Source organism: Loxodonta africana, chromosome 2 (genome assembly GCF_030014295.1).
Source record: "Loxodonta africana isolate mLoxAfr1 chromosome 2, mLoxAfr1.hap2, whole genome shotgun sequence".
Lineage (NCBI taxonomy): Eukaryota > Metazoa > Chordata > Mammalia > Proboscidea > Elephantidae > Loxodonta > Loxodonta africana.
Window position 1 is genome coordinate 231,073,550 of NC_087343.1, and position 13,795 is coordinate 231,087,344.

Genomic DNA, 13,795 nt, shown 5'->3' on the forward strand with positions numbered 1-13,795 from the left:
TAATCGTTCTCGTGAGGAAACTGTACATAGATTGAGGCAGTAGTTTGAACAGAACAAAGGGATACTTCTTGGTGTACGGTCAGGAAAGGTGTGCGTCAGGGTTGATCCTTTCACCATACCTATTCAATAAAAAAAAAAATTCAATCTGTATGCTAAGCAAATAATCCAAGAAGCTGGAGTCAATAACCTGTGTTATGCAGCTGACACAATGTTGCTTGCTGGAAGTGAAGAGTACTTGAAATATTTACGGATGAAGGTCAAAGACCACAGCCTTCAGTATGGATTACACCTCAACATAAAGAAAACAAAAATCCTCACAACCGGACCAATGAGCAACATCATAGTAAACGCAGACAAGATTGAGGTTGTCAAGGATCTTGTTTTACTTGGGTCCACAATCAACACCCATGGAAGCAGGGGTCAAGAAATCAAAAGATGCATTGCATTGGGCAAATCTGCTGCAAAAGACCTCTTTAAAGGGTTGAAAAGCAAAGATGTCACCTTGAAGACTAGACTATGGTGTTTTCAATTGCCTCATATGCATGTATAAGCTGGATGAATAAGGAAGATGAAAGAATTGATGCCTTTGAACTGTGGTGTTGGCAAAGAATATTGAATATACCGTGGACTGCCAAAAGAAAGAACAAATCTGTCTTGGAAGAAGTACAACCAGAATGCTCCTTAGCAGTAAGGATGACAAGACTGCCTCTCATATACTTTGGACATTTTCCCAGGAGGGATCAGTCCCTGGAGAAGGACATTAAGCTTAGTAAAGTGGAGGGTCAGCGAAAGAGAGGAAGACTGTTAGCGAGATGGAATGACACAGTGGCTGCCACAATGGGGTCAAACATAGCAAGAACTGTGAGGCTGGTGCAGGACTGGGCAGTGTTTTACCCTTTTGTACATAGGGTTGGTATGGGTCTGAACCGCCTCGATGGCACCTAACAACAACAACGGTTCCAATACAATGCTGAATAAGAGTGGTGATAAAGTGCATCCACGTCTGGTTCCCATTTTCAGGGCAAATGGTTTCACATTCTGTCAATTGTAGGATAATGCTGGCTGTGGTTTCGTATAAATTCACTTTATCATGTTGAGGAATTTCTCTTCTATTCCTCTTTCGGTGAGGTTTTATCAGTAATGGGTATTGGATTTTATCACAAGCCTTTTCCGCATCGATTGATATGATCAGGCGATTCTTTTCCTTTGTTTTATTTACCTGGTAGATTATGTCGGTTGATTTTCTCATGTTGGACCAGCCTTGTCTTCCTGGTATGAATCCCACTTGGTCATGACGCATTATTTTTTTGATATCCTGTTGGATTCTATTGGCTAGAATTTTGTTGAGAATTTTTACATCTATAATCATGAGGCATATTGGTCTGTAGTTATAGTTTTTAGTGGTTTCCTTGCCTGGCTTTGATATTAGGGTTCTGCTAGCTTCATGGAATGAGTCTGGGAGAATTCCTTCCTTTTCTATGTTCTGGAATAGTTTGAATAGAATTGGTGTCAACTCTTCTCTGAATGTTTGGTGGAATTCTCCAGTGAAGCTGTCTAGGCCAGGGCTTTTTTTTGGGGGGGGGGGAATTTTTTTAATGACTACTTCAATTTCTTCTTTTCTTACGCATCTGTTCCAGTTTTCTGTGTCACTTTGTGTTTAGGTAGGTGGTGTTTTTCTAGAAATTTGTCCAATTTGTTGGAGAACAATTTTTCATATTATTCTGTTATGATCCTTTTTATTTCATCCGGCTCTGTTGTAATGTCACCTGTCTCATTTCTTATTCAGGTTGTTTGCATTGTCTCCTGTTTTTCCTTTGTCATTTTGGCCAGTGGTTTGTCAATTTTATTAATCCTTAAAAACAAAACAAAAAAACAGTTTTCAGTCTTGTGATTCTTTCCGTTGTTCTCTGTTTCTGCTCTAGTTTTTATTTAATTTCTTCGGCAACTGTGGGCTCCTTTTGCTGCTCTCTTTCTAATTGTTTCAATTGTAGGGTTAATGTTTTGATTTTTGCCCTTCTTTTTTTTTTTAATTAACTTTTATTAAGCTTCAAGTGAACGTTTACAAATCCAATCAGTCTGTCACATATAAGTTTACATACATCTTACTCCATACTCCCACCTGCTCTGCCCCTGTTCAGTCAGCCCTTTCAGTCTCTCCTTTCGTGACAATTTTGCCAGCTTCCCTATCTCTCTATCCTTCCATCCCCCCTCCAGTCAAGAGTTGCCAACACACTCTCAAGTGTTCACCTGATATAATTAGCTCACTCTTCATCAGCATCTCTCTCCCACCTGCTGACCTGTCCCTTTCATGTCTGATGAGTTGTCTTCGGGGATGGTTCCTGTCCTGTGCCAACAGAAGGTCTGGGGAGCATGGCCACCGGGATTCCTCTAGTCTCAGTCAGACCATTAAGTTTGGTCTTTTTATGAGAACTTGGGGTCTGTATCCCACTGATCTCCTGTTCCCTCAGGAGTTCTCTGTTGTGCTCCCTGTCGGGGCAGTCATCGATTGTGGCTGGGCACCAACTAGTTCTTCTGGTCTCAGGATGATGTAGGTCTCTGGTTCATGTGGCCCTTGCTGTCTCTTGGGCTCTTAGTTGTCGTGTGACCTTGGTGTTTTCTGCATTTTCCTTTGCTCCGGGTGGGTTGAGACCAATTGATGCATCTTAGATGGCCGCTTGTTAGCATTTAAGACCCCAGATGCCACATTTCAAAGTGGGATGCAGAATGATTTCATAATAGAATTATTTTGCCAATTGACTTAGTAGTCCCCGCAAACCATGTTCCCCAGACCCCCGCGCTTGCTCCGCTGACCTTTGAAGCATTCATTTTATCCCAGAAACTTCTTTGCTTTTGGTCCAGTCCAATTGAGCTGACCTTCCATGTATTGAGTGTTGTCTTTCCCTTCACCCAAAGCAGTTCTTATCTACTGATTAATCAATAAAAAACCCTCTCCCTCCCTCCCTCCCTCCCCCCCTCGTAACCACAAAAGTATGTGTTCTTCTCAGTTTATACTATTTCTCAAGATCTTATAATAGTGGTCTTATACAATATTTGTCCTTTTGCCTCTGACTGATTTCGCTCAGCATAATGCCTTCCAGGTTCCTCCATGTTATGAAATGTTTCACAGATTCCTCACTGTTTTTTTATTCCATTGTGTGAATATACCACAATTTATTTACCCATTCATCTGTTGATGGACACCTTGGTTGCTGCCAGCTTTTTGCTATTGTAAACAGAGCTGCAATAAACATGGGTGTGCATATATCTGTTTGTGTGAAGGCTCTTGTATCTCTAGGGTATATTCCGAGGAGTGGGATTTCTGGGTTGTATGGTAGTTCTATTTCTAACTGTTTAAGATAACGCCAGATAGATTTCCAAAGTGGTGTACCATTTGACATTCCCACCAGCAGTGTATAAGAGTTCCAATCTCTCCGCAGCCTCTCCAACATTTATTATTTTGTGTTTTTTGGATTAATGCCAGCCTTGTTGGTGTGAGATGGAATCTCATCGTAGTTTTAATTTGCATTTCTCTAATGGCTAATGATCGAGAGCATTTTCTCATGTATCTGTTGGCTGCCTGAATATCTTATTTAGTGAAATGTGTGTTCATATCCTTTGCCCACTTCTTGATTGAGTTGTTTGTCTTTTTGTGGTTGAGTTTTGACAGAATCATATAGATTTTAGAGATCAGGCGCTGGTCTGAGATGTCATAGCTGAAAATTTTTTCCCAATCTGTAGGTGGTCTTTTTACTCTTTTGGTGAAGTCTTTAGATGAGCATAGGTGTTTGATTTTTAGGAGCTCCCAGTTATCGGGTTTCTCTTCATCATTTTTGGTAATGTTTTGTATTCTGTTTATGCCTTGTATTAGGGCTCCTAGGGTTGTCCCTATTTTTTCTTCCATGATCTTTATTGTTTTAGTCTTTATGTTTAGGTCTTTGATCCACTTGGAGTTAGTTTTTGTGCGTGGTGTGAGGTATGGGTCCTGTTTCAGTCTTTTGCAAGTGGATATCCAGTTATGGCAGCACCATTTGTTAAAAAGACTATCTTTTCCCCAATTAACTGACACTGGACCTTTGTCAAATATCAGCTGCTCATATGTGGATGGATTTATATCTGGGTTCTCAATTCTGTTCCATTGGTCTATGTGTCTGTTGTTGTACCAGTACCAGGCTGTTTTGACTACTGTGGCTGTATAATAGGTTCTGAAATCAGGTAGAGTGAGGCCTCCCACTTTCTTCTTCGTTTTCAGTAATGCTTTGCTTATCCGGGGCTTCTTTCCCTTCCATATGAAATTGGTGATTTGTTTCTCTATCCCATTAAAATATGACATTGGAATTTGGATCGGAAGTGCGTTATATGTGTAGATGGCTTTTGGTAGAATAGACATTTTTACTACGTTAAGTCTTCCTATCCATGAGCAAGGTATGTTTTTCCACTTAAGTATGTCCTTTTGAATTTCTTGTAGTAGAGCTTTGTAGTTTTCTTTGTATAGGTCTTTTACATCCTTGGTAAGATTTATTCCTAAGTATTTTATCTTCTTGGTGGCTACTGTGAATGGTATTGATTTGGTTATTTCCTCTTCGGTGTTCTTTTTGTTGATGTAGAGGAATCCAAGTGATTTTTGTATGTTTATTTTATAACCTGAGACTCTGCCAAACTCTTCTATTTGTTTCAGTAGTTTTCTGGAGGATTCCTTAGGGTTTTCTGTGAATAAGATCATGTTATCTGCAGATAGGGATAACTTTACTTCCTCCTTGCCAATCTGGATACCCTTTATTTCTTTGTCTAGCCTAATTGCCCCGGCTAGGACTTCAAGTACGATGTTGAATAAGAGCGGTGATAAAGGGCATCCTTGTCTGGTTCCCGTTTTCAAGGGAAATGCTTTCAGGTTCTCTCCATTTAGAGTGATATTGGCTGTTGGCTTTGCATAGATGCCCTTTATTATGTTGAGGAATTTTCCTTCAATTCCTATTTTGGTGAGAGTTTTTATCATAAATGGGTGTTGGACTTTGTCAAATGCCTTTTCTGCATCAATGGATAAGATCATGTGGTTTTTATCTTTTGTTTTAGTTATGTGATGGATTGCATTAATGGTTTTTCTGATATTAAACCAGCCTTGCATACCTGGTATAAATCCCACTTGATCATGGTGAATTATTTTTTTGATGTGTTGTTGGATTCTATTGGCTAGAATTTTGTTGAGGATTTTTGCATCTATGTTCATGAGGGATATAGGTCTATAATTTTCTTTTTTTTGTGGTGTCTTTACCTGGTTTTGGTATCAGGGAGATGGTGGCTTCATAGAATGAGTTGGGTAGTATTCCATCATTTTCTATGCTTTGAAATACCTTCAGTAGTAGTGGTGTTAACTCTTCTCTGAAAGTTTGGTAGAACTCTGCAGTGAAGCCGTCCGGGCCAGGGCTTTTTTTTGGTGGAAGTTTTTTGATTACCGTTTCAATCTCTTTTTTTGTTATGGGTCTATTTAGTTGTTCTACTTCTGATTGAATTAGTTTAGGTAGGTGGTGTTTTTCCAAGAATTCATCCATTTCTTCTAGGTTTGCAAATTTGTTAGAGTACAATTTTTCGTAGTAATCTGAAATGATTCTTTTAATTTCAGTTGGTTCTGTTGTGATGTGGTTCTTCTCGTTTCTTATTCGGGTTATTTGTTTCCTTTCCTGTATTTCTTTAGTCAGTCTAGCCAATGGTTTATCAATTTTGTTAATTTTTTCAAAGAACCAGCTTTTGGCTTTGTTAAGTCTTTCGATTGTTTTTCTGTTCTCTAATTCATTTAGTTCAGCTCTAATTTTTATTATTTGTTTTCTTCTGGTGCCTGATGGGTTCTTTTGTTGCTCGCTTTCTATTTGTTCAAGTTGTAGGGACAGTTCTCTGATTTTGGCTCCTTCTTCTTTTTGTATGTGTGCATTTATCGATATAAATTGGCCTCTGAGCATTGCTTTTGCTGTGTCCCAGAGGTTTTGATAGGAAGTATTTTCATTCTCGTTGCTTTCTATGAATTTCCTTATTCTCTCCTTGATGTCTTCTATAACCCAGTCTTTTTTCAGGAGGGTATTGTTCATTTTCCAAGTATTTCATTTCTTTTCCCTAGTTTTTCTGTTATTGATTTCTAGTTTTATTGCCTTGTGGTCTGAGAAGATGCTTTGTAATATTTCGATGTTTTGGACTCTGCAAAGGTTTGTTTTATGACCTAATATGTGGTCTATTCTAGAGAATGTTCCATGTGCGTTAGAAAAAAAAGTATACTTTGCAGCAGTTGGGTGGAGAGTTCTGTATAAGGCAATGAGGTCAAGTTGGTTGATTGTTGTAATTAGGTCTTCCGTGTCTCTATTGAGCTTCTTACTGGATGTCCTGTTCTTCTCCGAAAGTGGTGTGTTGAAGTCTCCTACTATAATTGTGGAGGTGTCTATCTCACTTTTCAATTCTGTTAAAATTTGATTTATGTATCTTGCAGCCCTGTCATTGGGTGCGTAAATATTTAATATGGTTATGTCTTCCTGATCAATTGTCCCTTTTATCATTATATAGTGTCCTTCTTTATCCTTTGTGGTGGATTTAAGTCTAAAGTCTATTTTGTCAGAAATTAATATTGCTACTCCTCTTCTTTTTTGCTTATTGTTTGCTTGATATATTTTTTTCCATCCTTTGAGTTTTAGTTTGTGTCTCTAAGTCTAAGGTGTGTCTCTTGTAGGCAGCATATAGATGGATCTTTTTTCTTTATCCAGTCCGTGACTCTCTGTCTCTTTATTGGTGCGTTTAGTCCATTTACATTCAGGGTAATTATAGATAAATAAGTGTTTAGTGTTGTCATTTTGATGCCTTTTCATGTGTGTTGTTGGCAATTTCATTTTTCCACATACTTTTTTGTGCTGAGACGTTTTTCTTAGTAAATTGTGAGATCCTCATTTTCATAGTGTTTGACTTTATGTTAGTTGAGTCGTTACATTTTTCTTGACTTTTGTCTTGAGTTATGGAGTTGTTATACCTTTTTGTGGTTACCTTATTATTTACCACTATTTTTCTAAGTAAAAACCTAACTTGTATCGTTTTATATCGCCTTGTATCACTCTCCATCTGGCAGTTCAATGCCTCCTGTATTTAGTCCCTCTTTTTGATTATGGTGATCTTTTACCTATTGACATCCATGATTCCCTGTTATGTGTATTATTTTTTTTTTAATTAATCTTTGTTTGTTTTTGTGATTTCCCTATTTGAGTTGATATCAGGGTGTTCTCTTTTGTGACCTTGTATTCTGCTGGTATCTGATATTATTGGTTTTCTGACCAAACAATATCCTTTAGTATTTCTTGTAGCTTTGGTTTGGTTTTTGCAAATTCTCTAAACTTGTGTTTATCTGTAAATATCTTAATTTCGCCTTCATATTTGAGAGAGAGTTTTGCTGGATATATGATCCTTGGCTGGCAGTTTTTCTCCTTTAGTGCTCTGTATATGTCGTCCCATTCCCTTCTTGCCTGCATGGTTTCTGCTGAGTAGTCTGAACTTATTCTTATTGATTCTCCCTTGAAGGAGACCTTTCTTTTCTCCCTGGCTGCTTTTAAAATTTTCTGTTTATCTTTGGTTTTGGCGAGTTTGATGATAATATGTCTTGGTGTTTTTCTTTTTGGATCAATCTTAAATGGAGTTCGATGAGCATCTTGGATAGATATCCTTTCGTCTTTCATAATGTTAGGGAAGTTTTGTGTCAGGAGTTCTTCAACTATTTTCTCTGTGTTTTCTGTCCCCTCTCCCTGTTCTGGGACTCCAATCACCCGCAAGTTATCCTTCTTGATAGAGTCCCACATGATTCTTAGGGTTTCTTCATTTTTTTAAATTCTTTTATCTGATTTTTTTCAGCTATGTTGGTGTTGATTCCCTGGTCCTCCAGATGTCCCAGTCTGCATTCTAATTGCTCGAGTCTGCTCCTCTGACTTCCTATTGCATTGTCTAATTGTGTAATTTTATTGTTAATCTTTTGGATTTCTGCATGCTGTCTCTCTATGGATTCTTGCAACTTATTAATTTTTCCACTATGTTCTTGAATAATCTTTTTGAGTTCTTCAACAGTTTTATCGGTGTGTTCCTTGGCTTTTTCTGCAGTTTGCCTTATTTCGTATGTGATGTCTTGAAGCATTCTGTAGATTAGTTTTTTATATTCTGTATCTGATAATTCCAGGATTGTATCTTCATTTGGGAAAGATTTTGATTCTTTTGTTTGGGGGGTTGGAGAAGCTGTCATGGTCTGCTTCTTTATGTGGTTTTTATATGGACTGGTGTCTTCGAGCCATCACTGGGAAATTAGTTTTTCCAGAAAATCCGCCTAAAAAAAATGCAGTCAGATCCCTATCAGAGTTCTCCCTCTGGCTCAGGCTGTTCGGATGTTAATGAAGCCGCCTGACTGGTACGCTGGCTCCAGGCTCTGAAAACAATTGCTGCCTCCCCGTATTTGTTCGTTCTCCGTCTCTAAATCTGTGTTTGTTGTTCAGGGTTCGTAGATTGTTATGTATGTGATCGATTCACTTGTTTTTCCGAGTCTTTGTTGCAAGAGGGATCCACGGTAGCGTCCACCTAGCCCGCCATCTTGGCCCCGCCTCTGCCCTTCTTTTTTGATGTGTGCTTTTATTGCTATAAATTAACCTCTGAATACTGCTTTTGCTGTGTCTCAAAGGTTTTGGTGTGTTGTGTTTTTGTTCTCTTTTGATTCTAGGAATTTTAAAATTTCATCTTCGATTTCTTTAGTGACCCAGTAGTTTCAAAGCAGGATATTATTTAATATCCATTTATTAGGTTTTCTTTCTCTTGCTCTTCTTTTCTACTTTTATAGCATTGTGGTCAGAGAATTTGCTTTGTATCATTTCAATGCTTTTGAATTTGTTGAGGTTCGCTTTGTGGCCTAAAGTGTGATCTGTTCTGGAGAATGACCCATGAGCACTGGAGAAGGATGTGTGCTTCGCCGCTGTTGGTGGTGTGCTCTGTTTATGTCTATGAGGTCAAGCTGGTTGATTGTGGTGTTCTGATCTCAGTGTATTTGTTGAGTTTCTTTCTAGTTGTTCTGTCCTTCGCCAAGCGCTGTGAGTTAAAGTCGCCTAGTATTATTGTGAAAGTGTCTATTTCTCTTTTCAGTGCTGTTACAGTTTGTTTTACGTATTTTGGAGCTCTGTTGGGTGCATATATATTTATTATGGTTTTGTCCTCTTGGTGAATTGACCCTTTAGTCACTATATAATGTCCTTCCTCGTCTTTTATAGCAGATTTTGCTTTAAAATCGATTTTATCAGAGATTAATATTTCCACTCCTGCTCCTTTTTGGTCATTGTTTGCTTGATATATCTTTTTATGTTCTCTAAGTTTCAGTTTATTTAAATCTTTGTGTCTAAAGTGTGTCTCTTGCAGACATCGTATTGATGGGTTGTGTTTTTTTAATCCATTCTGCCACTCTCTGTCTCTTTATTGGTGCATTTAGGCCTTTTACATTCAGCATGATTATCGATACATATGAGTTTATTGTCATTTTCTTAAGTTTTTTTTTTTTGTGGAGTTGACTGTTTCTGCTTTCCACTTAATGTCTTGTGCTGAGGTTTTTTTTTATTTTGGCTTGTCTTTTTATTTACTTCATTATTTTTGGTTTTGTGTGTGCTGAATCTTGATTTTCTTCTTTTATATTTTGATGAGTAGTTTTGATTTTCTTCTTTTATATTTTGATGAGTAGGTTCATTTACTTCCTTTGTGGTTACCCCCAAATTTACCTTTCTCTTTCTAAGTTTAAAGAAGTACTCCCTTAACTTCCTGTCAACATGGAAGTTCTAAACCTATAGCCTTTATTCCCTCTTTATGTTCCAAAGTAGTCCTCAGTTACAGATTGATACCATTGGTTCCTTGTTTTCCATCTTTTACTTTTATTTTATTTTTGAGAGTTCTTTATCTGGGTTGATATCTATCTGAAGCTGTCACGTGTTTTAATCTCAAGTTGTTGTCTGGTGTATTATTAGTTTTCTTTCTGAAGGACTCCCTGTAATATTTCTTGTAAAGCTGGTCTGTTTTTTAACAAATTCCCTTAATTTCTGTTCATCTGGAAACGTCCTAATTTCACCACCATATTTGAGGGATAATTTTGCTGGATATATGATTCTTGGTTGGCTTTTTTTTTTCTTTCAAAGTTTTATATGTATAGTCCCATTGCCTTCTTGGCTGCATGGTTTCTGCTGAGTAATCAGAACTTAGTCTCATTGATGCTGCTTTGTAGGTGATCTCTCTTTTTTCTCTAGTCACTTTCAGGATTCTTTGTCTTTGTTTTTGGAAAGTTCTATTTGGAAACCCTGGTAGCATAGTGGTTAAGAGCTACGGCTGCTAACCAAAAGGTTGGCAATTCAAATCCACCAGGCACTCCTTGGAAACCGTACAGGGCAGTTCTACTCTGTCCTATAGGGTCGCTATGAGTCGGAATCAATTAGACGGCAATGGTTTTTTTTTATTATGATATGTCTCAGTGTTCTTCTATTGGGGTCTATCCTATATGGGGTTTATTGTGCTTCTTGTATGGTTATGTTCTTATCTTTCATGGTATTAGGGAAGTTTTCTGTTAGCATATCTTCAACAACTCTCTCTGAAATTTTATTGACTCTTCTTCTTCTGGGAATCCAATTATGCATAAGTTATTCCTGTTAATGGTATCCCATGTAACTCTTAGGTTTTCTTTATTTTTCTTCACACTTTTTTTTTTGATTGTTCCTCAAACAAATTAGTGTTGAGGGATTAGCCTTCTATTCCACTGATCCTCTCTTCCATTTCTTCAAGTCTATTCCTATGACTTTCCATTGAATTGCAAATTTCTGCAATTTTATTTTAAGCTTCTGGATTTCTAGTTGCGTCTGTATCATTTCCAATTGTCTATTTATTTTCCCAGTTTGTTAATGTATCGTTTTCCTGAATTCTTCTAGTGTTTTGTCTGTGCTTTCCTTGGTTTTACCTGTGTTTTCTATAGTTTTGTCTGTGTTTTGCTTGATTCTTTTAAGGACCCTATACATAAGTCTTTTGAATTCCTTATCAGGAAGCTCCATTACCTTTTCTTCTTCAGGGAGGATTTCTTGTTCTGTATTATGGTCACTTGCTGGGGCCATCTTGGCCTGCTTCTTTAGATGGTTTGCCATTGTCTGTTGTCTCTAGGAAATTAAGGGGTTATTGTATTTATTTTTTATTTGTGTACTCCTTTGCTGGGTCCTGTTTTTTTTTTTTTGTTGTTGTTCTGGTGATTCCTGGCAGGTGTGGCTGGAGTGGTGCTCTGGTCACTGGACTGGCTATGATGGAACCTTCCATACCTGTTTTTGGGCGAATGGAGCTGTGGGTAGAGTTGGGAGCTCAGGTCTCTGCTTGCTGATCTCGTGGGTGGGTTGATTGGACTTTGGCCGCTGTCTCTCTTCAGTTTGGTGGCTCAGGAGTGTAGAATGATGCCCTCTGGGCAGATGGAGTGGCCAATGTGGTAGGTGTGGTGGGTGAGTAGGGACATGCTCATCTCCTCTTGCTGGTTGCAGGAGGGAGGTGTGTGAGGTAGAGGAAGGGCTATAGGGTGATGTTCACACAGCCACTGTACCTTTACCTCCTCCTGGGCAGGGGGAGGGAGGAAGGAATGGCAGGCAGATTTTTGCTCAGTCTTGCTGAACTGTCTGTTGTTGGCAGGAAGAGGGAGGAAGGTGCAGTGGGTGGGTATATGCGCACTTACTCTTCTTCCCCTTGTATGGGGCAAGGGGAGGGATGAAAGGGTCTCAGTGGGAGTTGTGCAGGTAGCCATAGCTCCTCTGCCTCTTGCTGGGCAGGATAAGGAATGGATTAGAGCTTGGTGGATGAATGCACCGTGGTGTCACCTTGTGTCAGGTGAGGGAAGGAAAGAAGGGACTGAGGGAGTTTGCGCCCATAGTTGCATCTCCTCTGCCCCTTGCTGGGTAGGTTAAAGGATGGAGTCACTCCTGGCAGATGTGTGCATAGTAGTAATGCCTCATGTCAGGTGGGGAAAGGGAAGAAGGGACTATGGAGGGATGTGTGCACAGTCACGGCTCTTCTGCTCCTCCCTGGGTGGGTTAAGAGATGGAGTCACATCTGGTGAGTGGGGTGGGGTAAGAGAATAGGCTTATGTTATGGTCCCCCTGTGAGGCAAGGCAGTGGGGGTATGGGGCCCTCTGCTGCCTCTGGTCAGGAGGATGGATATGTGAGAATGTTCCCCCAGCTAGGATATATGGGTGCCAAGGCACGTTGTATCCACTGCAGCCAGCTAGTGGGACCTGTTCTTTCCCAAGTGCAAGGAGGTGGGCTGCCTGGTGACTCGTTGGATGGGAAAGCTTTTGCCAACACTCTGTAAGTCCACTGCCTCATATGCACTCTCACCCCTGAGGTCAAGGACCGCCTCTTGTGAATATCTCTAGTTCTGAATCTGGCATCCTCCCTGTCTCTGCTTCTTTTTGTGTGTGTCTATAGAGGCTCTCTATCCCTTTTGTGAAAGTCATGAAGTTGCCTTGCTGTTTTTTCACCCAAGGTCACCTCTGGCTTTGTCCTAAGTTAGCTGTGGTGGGCCAGGATGGCTGGCTGAGCCCCATTGTTCTGTTGCTCTTCTTTCACTGTTTTCCATATCCCTTCCAATCAGTGTTTTTTTTTTTTTTATGTTCAGCATTCCTGGATTGTTATCTGCTGTTTTGCTTTGTTTTTGGGGTCTTTGGTGCAGGGGGACATTATGGTGCATATGACTAAGCTGCCATCATGGCTCTGCCTCCCCCAGAGAGTAGAATTTGGAGTACAGGGCAGTCTGTGTGCCTTAACAATAACATGCGATGGAGAGAGCTTGTGCTGCCTGCTGACTCCCTTTTTGTGAGAGGAAAGCACATGGTGCCTGAAGGCCAGGTCATGCTTTAGACTGTTTCCTAGCTCTAGCCTATCCCTAGTTTCAGTTCCCTTTCCTACCACCAGTGATTGCAACACTCCCCCAAGCTGCTGTGAGCAGCAGGAGAGAGAGGAGAGCTTCAACTGAGCGCAGCCAGTTTCACCTCCCCCCCCCCGCCCCCACAATTGCTTCTACAGGATCCTGGTAGAGGAGTGGCAGGGTGTTTCCAATCTCAATGCAGACTCGTTTTTTTTTTTTTCTCTTGTTCTTCTTTTTAAATAGTAATAACTACCAAAAAAAAAAAAAGAAAGAAAGAAAGAAAACCCAAACCCAGTGCCGTCAAGTCAATTCTGACTCATAGCGACCCTATAGGACAGAGTAGAACTGCCCCATAGAGTTTCCAAGAGGCATCTGGCGGATTTGAACTGCTGACCCCTTGGTTAGCAGCCATAGCACTTAACCACTATGCCACCAGGGTTTCCAGTACTATAAGTTGGTTTAATTCACTTGTTTAAAGACACACATTTTCAGCTTATATAAAAAAATGATAAAAAAATTAAATCTTGAAATATACTATAGAGTCAATATAACCACAATGTTTGTTTAAATTGATCCACATACAGGCCATTTTAATGGTGCTTTATTTATTTCCTTCTGCATCTCCACTCCCTCCATTTAAGATCATTTTCCTTCTATCTGAGGAACACCCTTACATAATTTCTATCGTGTAGGTTTGCTCCTTCTTTTTTTTTTTTTACTTATTTTTTTTATTAACTTTTATTAAGCTTCAAGTGAACGTTTACAAATCCAATCAGTCTGTCACATATAAGTTTACATACATCTCACTCCCTGCTCCCACTTGCTCTCCCCCTCTTGAGTCAGCCCTTTCAGTCTCTCCTTTCTCGACAATTTTGCCGG